This window comes from Accipiter gentilis, chromosome 2, assembly GCF_929443795.1.
Source record: "Accipiter gentilis chromosome 2, bAccGen1.1, whole genome shotgun sequence".
NCBI classification, from domain to species: Eukaryota; Metazoa; Chordata; class Aves; order Accipitriformes; family Accipitridae; genus Astur; species Astur gentilis.
Window position 1 is genome coordinate 40,289,342 of NC_064881.1, and position 17,207 is coordinate 40,306,548.

A 17,207-nucleotide genomic window follows, 5' to 3' on the forward strand; every position below is an offset into this window, starting at 1 on the left:
AGAAAGACTTCTGGTTGGCCTGGTTTGGGAATGGAATTAAGGTAGAATGCTGTTGTGGGGGATTTTAAAATGTTAAAATTGTAATATATTTATTTTAAAATCATAAAGGTATACACAAGCTCACACGCATAGTGTCTAGTAAGAAATTCTTATGGTTTAAAAAGTAAAGCCTTTGAACTAAACCCAAATGTCTTGCAGCAAAAGTGAGAAGAATTTTTGTGTTCAGCAAAGGAAATACTTTGTGCGTTTTTCCTTAGTGGAAGCAGCACAAAGAACAATTCGTACTGAATTGAAGTTTTGTGGTGTCTCAACTTTGTTTAAAACACTTTGGAGAGTCCAAGTTTACACTGTCTGGTAAAAAATCTATTTTTTCAATCATTTAGCTGATGCAGTGTGGTCTCCTTTGAGGATGCAGACCAGCCAGAGCAGTCAAAGAGCAATTGCCTTTAAGACAAGAACAGGCTTGATTCTTTCTTGAAAGGCCTCATCCCTCATTTATGGAAGTACGGAACATTTCTTACTCACTTAGAAGAACTATGGGCCTCAGAAGTCCTGTAAATAGCTTTTTGGTTTAATATCTAAACAAGGTGAATGAATACAACAATTCACACATTCAGTAACAAACCTCATTTGCAATGAAAAAGACTCCTAAAATGCAATTAAATACATTATTTTGACTCCAAGTGATGCAGGAAAGCTGCATTTAACCCATATATGCACCTGTGGCTGGATGGGCACCTCCAGTTATTACTTCTACTCACAAGAACCACTACCGTGGCTGAGCTTGGTATTCAGAAGCCGTTCTCCTGCCTAGAGCTGTTTGGGATTCATACAAAAGGAAACTGCAGCCATAAATTGCTTGATTCATTGGGTGTGCTCACAACATGAGTGAAGTGCACCAAGACCTGCACCCACAGCCACCTTCATTTAAAGATAGTGGGCAGAGGTGAGCTACACAGTAACCCGGAGGTTATGGTACTTGCTCAAGAAGGAGAGTTGGCTTGTGGACCTTCTAGGATGATAGACCCCGAGTCCACGGCTCTTGCTTCACAGGAGAGAGCCTAACCATCAAGTCATAGGACACTCTGAGTAAGGAGGACACTATCCCTTCTCGTTGAAATTGGGACACTCTGCAACCTGAATTTGAGATCCATGAGTCCAGAGAGAGAGCAATGAGGAGACCTACAGTTGGTAACTCAGCAGTGAGGGAGCTCTGCTTCTGAAGCAGGGCTTACCTTTCAGGTGTTCACTATCAAAACATTCAACTTTTTTTGTCTTTTGACCCTTCTACCTCATGAAAGAGAGCAAATCTTCCTGTAGTGCTGCTTCTTTGTAACAGAGACCAAAGTGTGCACTGACTGGAACTGGATTGAAGTGAAGAGCCGTTGCAAAGCTTTAAATGTGACATAGTTAGGCTCATAAAATTATACTTTACCCCCCAAAAGTTTCCTTTCTACCCCCCCCCCCCAAAAAAAAAGATTTCCATTTCCCTTTACTTTTGTAGACAAAAGTCTTAGTGACAGCTGCAGACCACCTATGTGATTTTCCTGCAGTGGATAATTTAAAACTAGCCACATATCTAAGTCATTGTGAATTGTCTAAGAATTTAAACGTATAAAATTTGTGGATGCATTGTTCACTTACCATACAACATTGCCAAGAATTCCTCCCTGTTATTGCTGTCTTATTATTGGGAAAATGCCCAATCCTGCTCATTCTGCTCAACTCAGCAGGTTCTTTTAAGCCAAAAGAGTGTTTCAATGAGACATAAGCCGGCGAATTCACTTTTAAGTTTTTGTTAACTAATTTCATGTGACCTTGGCAACAAAATACCTGTTAAATAATTTCATATGACTATGATGATCAATGCAGAACCAAGATTTGCAGACAGTGAGCTGGTAGAAATTGCTGGACCTAAGGTTGAAACAAAGACGCTCATTCTTCTAGGAGAAAAAAACCGGGATACTACTTTGCCATCCCTCTGGTTTTGCAATAAACTTTTCCATTTGTGCTGTGCTGTTTGCGCTTCTGCACTGGTGATGAGTTAAATTCAACAGACAACAACAACAACATCCTGAACATTTCAAGCAATATTTTATTTTGGCTTAAGTCTATTGAAGTAGATAGTATTAAAGGTGAATGGATGGAAACAAGCTCAATATGCTGAAGAATCAACTCCTTTGAAAGCAGTGAAGAAACAGAAATTGCCATTAGAAGTACTTTAGTAGCAGGCTGGAAGGAGCGTTACAGAGACACACAGAACAAATGGAGAGCTCATTAGAGGCTGAGTGCAGTGAGCCAAGCAGATAGGCTGGCTGGGTATTTCTAGCTCCAGCTCCTGATCTTTAGGCATTCAGGGTACCAGAAGGGTGACTTTTCTGAAGTTGCTTCTGTTTTGCTAAAGGATCAGCAAGCTGAGCCAAATTAGCAGATCTCAGTAGGAGGAAAGTCCACAAGCAAATCCCCATTACATCCGCTCAACCAACAAAGCACTTGATACAAGCTGCCTTTACAAAGAAGTGACACCACTTCTGCTATACAGCTTCGACCGGAACAATTATGACTACCTAATTTGACTTTGCATCAGTAGTTTCTCATTGTGTCCATGTTCACAGCCACCCACGCATTGCTACCTCCAACAAGACAGTAGCGACAGAGAAGTTCTTTCTAGTCTTGGGGCCGTTTCAAAGACTGGAGTAGCGAGGAACTGATCTGCACTGCCTAGACAGAATTTGGCTTGGGATCTTGGCAAGGAGAAATATCATAAACCCACAATACAGGCTTGGGTGATCTGTAAGTAAAAAATTTGCATTTTGTCTTCTAGTTTATTCACTTTACTGGTCATTCAGAAAAGGGTATAGATTAGAATCACTAACTCATTCCTCAGTTAGTTCCTCTTAACAGAAGCTGTTGTTTCTCAGCTTATGTATAAAGTAAGCTTTCAGGCTAGAACTGATATGTCTTGGTTTAGTTTCTCCCTGTTACATTTCTCAGGGCTAAGCTACGGACTGCAGGAGTCCAGCAATAGCTCTCCTTCAGCGGTGAGAATAAGAGAAGCCTTGGCACCAAAACATCCATCAAAACAGAATTCAGTGATGACAAACATAAAGGGATCCATTATCTGCTTTCCTGTATATATTACAGACCTTGGACCTCCCTGGTTTTCAAGATCAGAGAGACTAAAATATGTGGCAGGATATGAGGCTGTAAGTACTACTCAAATTCTCCATGTAGCAGTGAAGTAGGGCTGAGGCAGTACCGAATTTTATGCCAGCTTCCTGCGCAGGTGTGCTTTTCACCCTGGCTAAAGGACATAACATTTGCTTAACTCCTGACAATTGTGGAATGCATTGCTAACCTCACCACAGCCTGCCACAAATGCGAACGGCAACCTACGGCAGCATGACAAACCTTCCTCCGTGTCTAGCTTAGAGCTTTCTACTCCTTCCAGCCACATGCAGCCTGGCAATCATTCAGTCCCTTACTGTCCCTCACCTGCTTTTTGTGAAAACAATATAATTTCCATTACTGGCATCCAAAACCCAACGTTATAAATATAAAAATCAGACGGCTATTCCCTGTTTCTTTATGGGATTTTCCAAGATTGTCTTGGATATATTTAGTATTCATGTGTAATGAGTCAGAGTGTCCACCTGTGGTCTCCATAAACCGATTTTGTAAATAGCATTGACTGATGTGACTCAAAAAAAAAAAAAAAAAAAAAAAAAAAAAGGCCAGTTTCTGTTTTCCAGTTTTAGTCTGAATTCAAACACTGTTTGCAGTTCCAAGAACTCTGTGGGTTTCATGCTCTGGGTCAGTGGGTGTGGAATACTGGAAAAGGCACACTCCATCCTGTCCCCTTGTCCTAGTGGGCTGTAGGTCTGCAGAAAGATGACTTTATTTTACAGCACAGCAAACCACCTTTTCATTTAGAAACTGTTTAATATGCAACCTGTAGATGAGGCCCTGGCATACATACTTTCCTGTGTCCATTCCTCACTTGGAGGTTGCTATTGAAAAACATTGAATTTTGATCCAGCACAAATGAATTCACAGAATGAGCTGTGGTCTGGTTTTTATAGGTGCCAAAAAGCATGGAAGGATGTAAGTCTCACTGACTTTTCGGTGACACTTTGAAGAATACAGGAGAATAACTTGACTTCAGTGTTAGTTATCTAAGCTCAACTTAGCCTCATGCTATTGGAGGTGGCCACACTGTGAAGTGACACCTGAACTGCTTAGTTTGGACTGGAGTCACCTGTGCATGGCGTGAAGCCCTTTGGGGCTGCAGTACTTGTCCTTGGTCTTCAGATAGATGAACTGTGGGTCTGAACTGCTCCTGTGTGAATTGAGAAGGAACTTCCAGGCCTTTTTGGTGCAAGGGAGAAGTTTGGGGCAGACATTAAAAGACTAGCAGCACAGAAGAGGAGGCAGGTTGTGTGTTGTTAATAACTGAAGAGCTGTGTTAGCTGAAGCTTAGATTAACCCCTCTGGCAGATCAATATCTCAAGTTAAAAGCACCCTCATGCATAATGTAAGTATATAATATAGATTTGGGTCTAAAGTCAACTATAAAAGGATAACTGAAATCAGCTCTGCAATGTGGGCAAGCCCCATCTCTCCCTGAAATGGGAACTCAGGTTCCATTTTAAAGTTTGGCATTTCTTAAGACGTTCTTAAGGCTTTTCTTCAGTTTTTGCTTTAAGATCTAGTTTCATCTGCATCCTTTGTAATCTTTGCACAAAATGAGCAACTAGACAGCTGTCCCATAGTTGCCAAAGGACAGTATAAAACCAGTTCAGATTAAGGTATTAAAAGGACACAAACGAGCGCATAGGTACATGCATTAGAAGGCTGTAAATGTTCAAGAATAACCAAGGAAATAAAGTGAGAGGATATGCTTGTGGAGTGCTTAGTCTGTTGACTTTAGCGGAAGTTTTGGCAACACCTAAAGGCAGGCTGGCCCCTTACTAAATAGAACTGAGTGAAATAATTCCTGATTATGGCAATATCAGCTCTGTGTTTCTTTTAGGTTTTACGTGAAGTGTGTTTTGTTTGGGGCTTAGAAAGAGACCCCTAACTCACAGCACATGTATCAAAAGGTCCATTAAGACTCACAGAACTTTTGAACCTGCTCTGAGTTGCAACCTTAATAACACTGCTTCATTCTCCTTCACCAAAATTTTGTGAAATTTACAGTTGGCATGTTTTCATTATGAAAGTAGAGGAAGTATAGTACCTTGAAGGATTTTTACATTAATGCTTCAGAAACACTTGAATCTGGAGCTCAAAGCAAACTTCAAGGCTTGCAAAACCACTTAGGTTGGAATGTATAATACAATAACAAACATGTATAATACAATAAAAAGCAATAGTCTGCATGGCTCTTTGCCAACTGAAACCACCAAGAACCACACAGATCGATTAGGACATGATTCTACCAGGTGCCAACATGTCTTGTGAGTCACTGTGTACTCTTAGCTCTTTGAAATCAACAGAACAAAGTCAAAAGATACTTAGTACTTACTGAGATCAGGTTTCTACAAAATCAGTACAAGAGTGTTTTCTGCTATAGGCTTTGAGTAGAAGAAGAAACTCAAAACACCCACTCTCAGACATCAAAACTAATAACATTACCACGGAACCAGCATTTCTCATACTGTAATGAATGCAAAGCAAGCAGCTGAGCTAGCAGATAATGTGAGTCATGTTAATTTGGAATTACAGCAGCATTTGATAGAATGGCAATGGTTAAAGTTCTATCAGCTTTTCCATTATAAGCCACCATAAAAATCTATGGAAAGCAGATATTTGGTGTGTGGTTTCTGAGCCTCAGAGTCATTCTAAAATTTGCATTTGATTAAGTAGTTTCCACTGAAAAGAAATCAAATCAGTTATTATTATACCATTCTAGATAAAAATTCAACTGAACTTTTGGAGAATTAAGTTTATTTGTGCTTTTATTACCTAGCAAACTTTAGTCCTTAACATTAATTGCAATGCTTGTTATTCCATAACTGTATGAAGGAGTAAAGTAATTGCTCATTCTTTATGAGTATGTGATAAGTGCTCCTGATGTAGATACATGTGGCTGAAAATTTGCTGGTAGTGTTAAAATATGCACTAGAATAAAACGTAACTGACTCAAGCCAAGTATGTCTTCTATGTGGGAATGGCATCTTCTGCCTATTGTGCTTCGTGCTTTTTGCTGCCTGTGATGCTATGTGAAGATTATTTTTATTTACTGGCATAGCACAAATTTCCAGTGTTCCTCAGGCTAGCAGTATTCTTATTTGGATACGAACCCCAGTAGGTTGGGCACTTTCCAAACAGGAAAGGCAGTTCAGCTTTTGTTTCAACGGTGCCACAAGGCACGACACAGAAGCAGCAACTCAGAAACCACTGAAATCTAGCCAGGTCCCCTTGGGCATCAAGCAAAGCCAGTCACCCCTAGAAACACAGCAGCTATTATAACAGTGCCAGCAACATGACACAGACCAAGGGGAAGGAAGTACAGAAGAAAGAACCATAGGCAATTAAAGCAACCAGAACTTTAAGGTAATTACCCAGTTTGTAATATAGCCAAAAGCCAGGATAGATGCTGCTATTCTTATGACAAGTGTCATCCAATATTTTACAGCACAGAGCAGTCAGGACTCGGAGCCTCAGTGCTGGGATTTACCTGCAGGAGAGCACCCCAGCAGGGCATGAGTGACTCAGGGTGAAGAATGTCATCTTCTGAATCACAGCGCCACTTCCTGTGGCACTTTGTTTTTCCTTCCAGGATTCCCCTGTCTGCCTGATACTAGGTAGGTTGTAAGATCTTGGGAAAGCTGAATACATCTAAGGTCTCGGACCACGTTTGTGCCTGGTGCAATACAGCCAGCATTGCTGGCTTTGCCCCCATTAATTTTCTCTAGTCCTTATAAAGGTAGGAATGGTAGGTCTGATTCTAAAATATGCCCTTGTTTTTGTTAAGCGTTGCTTAGCCTTCCTGTTCCATAGTCATTTAAGGAGCAGGCAGTGTTTCCATTACAAACTCCTCTTTCAGGGATTTATCATTGCAATAAAAACATGTTCTTATGGCAGAAATATACTCTCTGCACAAATTTTCTGGTGAAAGAAGGTGAGTTTAAGTGTCAAAAATTGCTATACCAGAGCAGGACACAACAAAAAGGACTAAGGAACCTGATTCTGAAACGAATGCCAAATGCTTGGTTTTAAGCACCTGAGGAATTTCATTGAGTTCCAGAGCTTTGTTTACATTTTTAAGAAGCAAGCACAGGGACCAGAGTAATTAATAGTTGTTAAAACCAATTAATAAGCAAAATAAATAAATAAATAGACATCATACATACGCCTAGCATTCATGCAAGAGCCACATCTGCCCACAGAAGAAAGGATGAAGATCACAATCCTAATACAGAAAATACTGCCATCTCAGTTGTGTAATGAATTTTAGGTGTGCTTTGTACCCTCAGCTCTTGTTCAGTTTAACTATAAGAAACTCAAGCTGTTAAGAAAGACAATTGTCTCCTACCCTCTGAAGGAGTTAGGTTTGATAATGCAGTAAGTCTTATGCATCTTCCTTCTACCTGCTCATAATATCTTTCTTACATAGATACAATAGGAAAAATTAGTATATATTACAGTTATTGGAAGAAGACTAATGTGTGACAAAGGAATGATGTTTCTGTCGATAACCAATCCTTCTGCGGAGTCTAGAACTCTAATCCAGAATTTCAGCAGTAGAAATTGTTCCTTCTCTCATTAACACGCTCAGAAAATGGTATCTCTTTTGTCAAAAGTATTTCCCTGCACAAATCTAACAGAACCACATCTGTGCAGGTAGAGGCAGACTTAAAATAAAGCCTGAAACTATTGTCTTCTGATACATAGAGCTACTTATTAGCACAAATTTTACTGTGATTATAGTATGTTAAAGGAAGAACTGAAACTCTTACTTATTAAGAGGATAGTTGCAATCCTAATTATATATCCAGTGGATATAATAAAATATTTATTTTGTCTACTGTACCTACAAAAATTGTGTAAGACATACTACAAAAATTTAAGCACGACAGATGCACACTATTACTTCAAAATGAAACTAAGAGATGGAATACAGAACAGATAGTAAAAAAATATTTCCTGAATTTTAACATCATAACTAGAGACCTTGCAAGAAGTAGAGATCAAGAGAAATTGATAGTAAAGCAAAGGGAAGCCAATGAAGAAAGATCCATAGACATTTTGAACATATTTGTAGAGTTTATGCCTCTTAATTAAATTCTCTACTGCAGTTACCACAAACCCACATCAAATATTCAAAGAAACTGTCATACCCAACAGATTTAATGAGTTGTAGGCCAAAAGCATATGCCTGTGGAAATGAAAGAAAAAGGCGTTTGACAAGCAAGTATACCAACATTTTATCATCTCCTCTCCTATTGAGCTGTAAGTACTGATAAACAATAGCAATCATATCTTTAAAAAAAAATCCTACTTTCAATGGCATCCACTAAACCACATTTTGACAATGATTTTCTTTTTTTTTCTGTGCAGTCCATCTTATCTATAGGAATATCAGAATAAGAACACCCATACCATATTAAAATACTACAGCACACTTAATTACCCATTCACGTGGTTTTAAGTGACTGCAGGCAGACCTGCTCCTTTCAGCTATAATGCTGCATCTATCAACTCTTGTGCTTCAATCTCATTCCATGAATTATTTTTAAAAGTGCTCATTTTTAGGGTAAAACCATTATATAATGTAGCAAACCTCTTCCATAATATAGCATGCTGAAACTTACCTTTCTTTTCTTTTTTTTTTCCCAAGAGAGGTCATCCAGTTCTTCATATACTGGAATGGCAGCCTGCTGGAAAAAGTACAGTGTTTTCTCCAACTTAGCTCCTGACCAAACTGCTCTACAAGTTCACTTTTAGCAGGCTTTGATCAAACTTACAGCGACCTTACTGACACAATCTTTTTCATATGTTTGGCCTGCAAGGTTTGAATTACCACAAAAGTTAGTGGTAGTAGTTACTGGCAGATAATTTTGAATAAACTAATAAAATATGCATAGTGTTTAAAAAAAAATTAAAAGAATATGCTGCAAATAACAGAGGTAGCACCACAGGTAAAACTGTTGAGGACAGGGTATGAAGAAGCTGGCCGGGTGCACAGACTATGCTGCTGTGTTTTAACTGTATCGGGATTGACTCGTATTTTTTGTTTAACATATAAGCTTGAGAGGCTGAAGAGTATCAAATTGAAAACAAATTTATCTAAACATGCTCTTGTTTCCTATTGGACTCCTAGTTCACTGGACAGTCTACTATAGAGGTATTCAGGGAAGTGGAATCACTTGAGAAATTTTTATACGACCTCTGCAAGATAGAAAGAGACACCTTAATAACTAATCAATTTTTTCCACTCATCTTCTTTTTAGCTAAGGGAAAACTGAAAGTAAGAGCAAAACAGATAATAAAGCTGACAAGCAAGGGTTGTTCAAGGCTGAACACATCAATCCATCCTTGACAGTCTGTGAAATCAGCCAGCTGTGATACTGGACTGACGATTAAAAGGTTTCATTTCCCTCAATTAGGCAGAATAAAGGTGTCACAGGCTTTCCACCTGCACTTCCTAAGGGGATTTCACTTCAGAGCCAACTTCACTTTAAATGCTGGCTTAGTAAAAGTCACACAGAGATTTTATGCATGTGGTACCTATTACATGCACTGGAAGCAGTGCTACCTCTCTTGCCACAGTATATGTTTCTCCAAGTAAGGAAACTACCCACTTTCGTCTTGTGCCAAACATGCCTGCTGAAGGGACTAAAGACACAACTTGTAAGAGTTGCTTTGAAGCATCAGGCAAGAATCTGGGTAAAGCCTCATCTCTTTTACACAGCATAAGTGCAATAGCCCGAGTGCTTTGTGCGTGTTCTGCACCCAGCTCCAGGAGTGGATGTATCCCCAAAATAACACAGGGGTGCGCTCATTTTGCTGAAATAACAAATAAACCAGCTGAGGATAGTCTAGCGAACAAAAAAAACTCCTAACAATTTTCCCTATGGCAGCACTATGCTGTTTCTTTAATACTCAAATATATCAAAATGCTTAGGCACACTTAGCTGTTAAGTTGTCAAGTGCCATACTGCTTCAGACAAAGAAATATTTTACAGTAATATCTTCTCAAAACTCAAGTCACTTTTAACCAGTGGCTTATAGTTACAAACAACACGATCTCACATGCCTTTGGGCACTTGCGTCAAAAAGCTTTTACTGAGAAGGGGTCAACACACTCAGACACAGCAAAGCACTGCTGATGCAGAAAACTTTGTCATATTTAGTCAGCATGTTACAATGAACAAGAGCCATTTGGGGAGGCCTCTGTCTTAACAATTCAACTACGTCTTGGGGAAGGGCTCTATCTTAACAGTTCAACTGCATCTGTTCACCTCCACTGGCACCGCAATACACAAAATGTCAGAAGAAGATTCTTTGCAGAAAAGGAAAATAAATTAGGGCTGAAAAGTTGTAATATATTGTTATTATTAGATTAATCTTAGGGGTAGACATCCACATGAAGGAAAATTCATAGGAAATGGACAATGTGCCATAAAAACCTTCTTGGTAACTAAGCAAAACACTGAATGTCTGGGTCTCCGTATGTTATGCAGCAGGTCAGTGACAAAACCAAAACCAAGAGGTAGGTTTGCCAAGCCTCAGGTCAGCAGCCTGGTGCAAGACCGAAAATAAAAAAAGTGTCTATAATATTTAGTCTTCTTTATGGCTGAAGTTGTTTTTTAAAACTTCTTCATAATTTGTTTTGGGGCTGGAGATTTTATCTTCCTATCGATTTTAAAATTTCTGCCAGTTTTCTTACAATTCTGCTCTACTGTTAGGTACAAAGGCTGAATTTCTGCTTACAGCCCACACATTATTTGCTTTTCTCCTTCCTATGCCTTGGAGTTTATACTAGCCTTTGACTTAGATACTTGAAAAGTGACAGGTGCATATGAATGGATGAACTGATCCATTAAGTGCAGTAAAGCTGTATTGGTAGCCCACAGTCCTTTCACATCACTGATCCTTTCAGATTATTGGATTCAATAGGAATTTTTCTACACTGTTTATTACTTACCAAAGAAAGAGCATTAAGAGATTGCAACAGTGGCAAAATGAAACTTTCAGAAGTTAAGAAATAACACATTTGCATTTGCCCAGATAGCCTAAATTTTGACACTTTGTGTTCAGGCTAGGCATGAAATGGAGAAGGGCAGGCCTGCAATGTTGCAGAATGAAGGATAATTGGGAACCCCCAGGCTTGGTACTTCCTAATTTCAAAGCGTTGATTTTGTAACCAGATCTAAATTCATATGAATCAGGGCCTTGGGGAAGAAAGAGTCCGTGATGAAGGCAACTGAAGATTGTAGCAGAACACACAAACACCAGGCTGAATTTGGGTTGGTCAGACAGACAGATATCTGGCATTTCCCAACTTCAGAGGACTTGATTTTCCAGCTAAAAAAAAAGTATGAGTTTCAAGCGTGTGTTGCTAATGTATTTTTTAACGAAAGCCTACTCTGTTCACATGCAGCCACCTCTTCATCATCAGTGGGACATCAATACTGTCTGCTTGTGATAGCTACACAGAAGCCAGCTGCTGGAGAAACCAGACAAACTTTCTCAGCTACCAGCCACCTTATTGCCAGTGGAGAGAACTGGTGAAAGAGGGGGTGGAGAGGGCTCCTAGAGTGGGGCAAAGGAGGGAGCTTCTCCCAGCCCCCTTTCTTCAGAGAGCAGCTCCAGCATCCCTGTCATCTCTCCTGCTGTGCTGGCTGCAGTGGAGCTACTGGCACGCCAGCGTTGGCTTGTGGTGCCAGCAAGATGCCACAACTTCCCTGACCTCTGGTAGGGAGAGGTGGGAAACATCTCTGGAAAAAGTTTTGTGAGACAAAAGAAATGTATTTTTTTTCTACACTAAGAGCTCCCTCCTTTTTGACCTGCCACATATGTATGTGCACACTCCTACACAGCCATATTTCATAGCCCTGTTGGAAGCACCAAAGATGTTACAAATTCTTAGGATGAAGTAACAAGAACCTTTTATGCTGAAATGGGTCAAGGCTCCCAGGCATGCAGGTAGGCCAGCTACCACCCCGAAGATTAAAGCAATATGAAATACAGCCTACCACAGAGCATCAGGTTGGAGAAAAATTTCCTCCTACATTTCCTCCTTTCCTCCAGTGTACACACACATATGGGGTGTCTGTTGCTGGTCCAGGTTATCCCAATAAAAGTGCTACCACTGACTTCAGGATGAGCAGAACCCTCAGCAGGTTTCTTCTCTGGTCTCCCTGAATGAATCAGCATTTTAAATGCGCAAAGCAAATGCTGAGTGTCTGCCACAGCTATTACAGCAAGAAAAAAAGAATAATGTCACGTAATAGCACATTTCTCTCTCAAGAAGCTTTGATGTCAGGAAAAAAAATACCCAAATACAGCTATTTTTCTAACTTGTTCATCTTTGGAGGTTGCCAGAGGAAGGTCTTTTTTGCCTCCCAGACCACCACAAAGTTGAGACATGGAGAACAAGTGATCGTCCACATGACTCTTCTGTGAAAGTTCTGGATTTTCCAACTGGCCATTTACAGTTACATGTTTATTCACTTTTCCAGTCAGTGAGCATTACAAAAATAAAGGACAGAAAAACAGAGGTTATGCTAATAGTTCCCAAGTGACTATCAACAGCATGCAGTTTCAGTCTCTGATGAAGATAATAGTAGATTTTCTCAGGAAGCTAAGGGAAGACACAGCCCAGCTCTGGGAAATTGCAGACAAGATAATAATTTTTAAAATTTGGATCTATAAAGCCATATCAACAATTGATTTTTAGGTGATTCTGTGAATTATTGGTAACATTCATCATATTCTCCGACAGACACCAGTTGTAATAGTTGTAGTGAGGTAGTGAGAAATTTTCCATCAGACCGGAAAAGCCCTTAGGTAAGCAAATACATCTATGACTCAAAAAAAATTCTTTCAATTGAAGAAACAGTACCAAATTTCTGATCTTGTGACACTCAGATGTATTCCGTAGTTGGGATCTGACATTTAAACTCTTTTTCTTTTTTATTAGATTTTCTGTCTTAAGAAACAATCAAGTCATATTAGTAAAATTCCGTGTACTTGACTAAATACTGAGAATGATGGCCCATTTTATTGCTCTCCAGCATGATTCACTGAATAATCCAATATGTAGCCTTTCTCCAGCAGTGGTGGAATAAATTATACCTTGCTTCCTCGTTGGGATGTTGATAATAGACAAGCTGTTCATCAACATTAAATGTAACAACCCTTCTTTGTGATTTCTCCTTTTTGCAAACCTCAGAAACTTCTGAATGAAACTTAATACAGATTGATGAGCCATGCCAAAATGAAAGCACTCATGGACACAAAATTGTATTGTTGGGCAAATGCACAGAATTGTCTTCAATCGAAACCTTTCTGCATAAGTCTCACTATCTTTATCACATTATTTGTCATGTGAATTCACCCTGTATTTTTTCTGCTTTCCAAAGTAAGTGAAAAACAGTCACTTGGAATGGAAGGACCTTTGATATGTCCATTCTTATGTTCTTCTACATATACCTGTTCCCATTGTGAGTTTATGCCATTCTGTTGAAGTGAACCTGGTGAAGAGGTGGGCTGGGCTCTTCATATTTAAACACCTGATTTTCCATGCTATATAATTCACAAAGGATTTGGTACAAAACTCAGGGAAGTTAATGGGAGTTTTTCTATTTCTCCATCACAGATCTTTAACTCTTCATTGTCTTTCTGAATGCTCACCTGCAAAACTGCTTCCTTGGAGTCATGCTTTTTCATTATTTGCATTCAAAGACCCACTGGAGAAGCTCACTCCAGGTCTGTAGCTTCCCTATATTTTTCTCTTTACCCTATTTCCTCCTTTCCACAGAAAGGTAGCTTGGGATATTCTCTGTTGCTCCTATCTCTTTCCCAACTGCATTATGCATCCTTCTCAAACTCTTGCCACATGCCTCTCTGGTATAACAAGGTGGGACTAAAAGAGCTACCTGGCTTTCTTATTCTCATTCATGGTGGCATTTGTTTCCCCCACATATAGGTACAAAGTCAAATGCCTTGCAGAAATCTATTAGAATCAACTCTCCAGAGTTATGAGATACCACAGCCAAAGGAAAAATACAGGTACAACTTCTTCTGGACCTGAACTGTTCTTCGGAACAACTGCATAAACAATACTGTGGTATTGTGCCTAAACTCCTTAGCTTTGCTGGACCTAAACTGACTCACATGGGATCAACTTAGCTCTCTCTGTAAACACTGCACTGGTTGATCTGCAAACCAAATCATCTTCCCATGCATAATGGAGAGATGACTCTGCTTTATCAAGCAAACTGGCTGTCTCATCTAAAAGGCAAAATGTTGAGGTTTTGCAAATATCTGAACTCAGTTTTTTCTCAAGAGGGACATTAAGGAGCACCAAATGAGAACAATCAAAGTCACTAAGGACTGCCAGGCAACATCTCAGCCACCTCCCTACATGAAAGACAGTGGCAAGACTAAAGCCTCTAACTTAAATACCTGTGGAGTTTGTCAAGAACACTATATGCTGCAACAAGCTAAAACAGTGGACCTCAGGACTGTTATCTAATGGAAAGCAAACCAAGAAACATGTATTGCTGTGTGCTGAAAAATTTCACTGGTAAGAAGTGTAACACTTCAGGATGAAAGGTGCTCTCTAACTGCAATACACAATATCATAAATTGGCTTTTAGTATACAGGATGCAGAACTAGTTGGCATTTGGGCCTAAAATTGATTAAAAGTTATAAATACTTCAAATGCAATTGTTTATTTAAACAGGCACACATATTAAATATACTTTATTTTTAGTAAAGAAAGATTGCAGAAGATGCAGCTGCTTACAAAACAAGGGTAACTAGCCACTGGAATGGGGTACTTGTGTTTTCACTCACTTGAAGTAGTTAAATAGAGATGATACATCTTCCCATCACCACCAGTAGCTATGAGCAGGAATTGTTCAGTGAAATTCCAAGGCTTACGTTACGTAGGAGGCCAGCCGGGATCATCGTAATGATCCCTTCTGGTTTTAAAAGCTCTGAATACTATATGTAATCCCTGTAATTAATCTAGCTCCATAGGCTTCTGTTTACGAGTCAGTTATTTTGGCTGTCTGTATCAGGAGAAATAACTAGTTGCAGCCAGTCAGGGTTTATTGAAAACAGGGAATTACTATTTGGAGCGAAGTTTGTTTCTAAAAAGCCTGCTGCATAAGCCTATGCTCTTTGGAAACACCGAAGTTGATCTCTATGACACATCCTATTTGCCGAAAGTTTACGGTAGATTGACTCATGCAGTTTTATGTTGTGCTCTGTTTAAAATACTGTGTTTTTTTGGTTGAGTGGTAGCTGTTTCAGTGGTTACCTTTTGGTTTGATGGTTTGTTTTTATAGGGCAGAGAAAGTTTACCCAAATTACGAGCAGTTGCCAGTACTGCCTGAAGAAAAATGTCATCCTGACATTGATTTCTTTGGGGAATGAATCATGCAGCTATATAACTTTTAGCAGTGCTGTCTGTCTAGATTTGTGATCTTTTTTCTTTCTTTTAGTACAAAGTTTGTTGCTTGAAACAATGCGTGATGTCTCGTCTTAAGCATATTTATAGTTTTCCCTCTGTTTACTAACAGTTCTGTTCTGTGTGTCACTTGTGTCTGGCATATGCATCATCAGTAGTTCCATTTCAGTATAGAAACCCGTAATTTCACTTTATATTTTGTCCATATGCATCATTTTTGTGGCTATGTTTTATCCATGATGGGGCATTACAAGGAGGCCTTCTTAATGATAGAAACCATAATATGTCCCAAATATAGCACACTATAGACAATTGCAGACAGGAGTGTAGGGGTATTTTTGGTTTTGACAATTAATGACTGCCTGCATGAAAGTTTTAATGCATCGCATCACATACAAAACCACCAACAGAAAACCAATGGCACATTCCTTTGGAGAGTTCCCTTGAGCTCAGCTAATCCAAAGAAAATCAAAACAGCCAAATCTTTAAATCAGCACAAACAGAAAACCTAAGTAATGAATACAGCTTTATGGATTTCCTCAGGCCAGATTCTGCTCACTTGAAATGTTCCACTTAGGAGGAAAGGGCTGAGGAATCCCAGGAGCAGCAAAATCAGAGCAGCAGATGTTTCTAGTCTGGTTCTAATCCCATGTAATTAGAATAACAGATAAATCATAAATTCTCATTTCCTCATCCTTCCTTTCTTTTTTAAGATGGCTCAATTCCTTTGTTTCCTTGCTCTGTTACTGTATGTCCCCATTACTTACTATTTAAGCGCTGATTGATGCAAAGCTTTGGAGGTATAAAGGCATCATGTTTGCCGTGATGTTTAGGGGCTCTAGTCAATAAATCTCAGCTCTTGCCCTTTGCCTCCTTGAAAAAGGGCAGCTAAGCATTCAGTTTGTGCTTCCATCGCCCTCCCCACCACAGCATGGACGGACACTTGCTGAACACGCGTCTGTCCGTATGGCATAGCATGACAGTGGGTACAGTCATCACATCTGAGGGAGTCGGCACTGAGGACACACTGGCATCTGCACACAGGGAAAGACTCGCAGTTACTGACTCATTCCCCACAACAGATCCTCCTTAAAGGAAAACACGTGCTGTCTGTGAATCTCTTCCTAGTGCTAACAGGCAGTAATTCACTTTCAGATCAATTCAGTCTAGAAATTAAAAAAAAAAAAAAAAAAAAAAAAAGTTATCATTGAAAAGAGGCCAGTTCCAGCTGGGGAACTGGCGTAGGCAGCATTCAGCAGAATGCCAGTCTAAATCCACTTCCAGTGCTCATCTGTACCCTGGTGAAAATTGGCTTCCCACCTCTGTGAGCAGGCACTGTGCCATCCTACTGCATGGGCACTAGGGTGGGCAGCCAAGCGATCGTGCGCACGCACTGACTGTGGGCAAGAAGGGCACAAATCCAAGCCCAGGAATGTGGATGCAACAGCATGGCTGGAGCCTCTGCACAGACTCAACAGTTAATGGACCGTGTCAACAGCATGAAGCTGGAATCACCTCTGAGATCAGCCAAATAGCCTCCTCCACTGTGTGAAG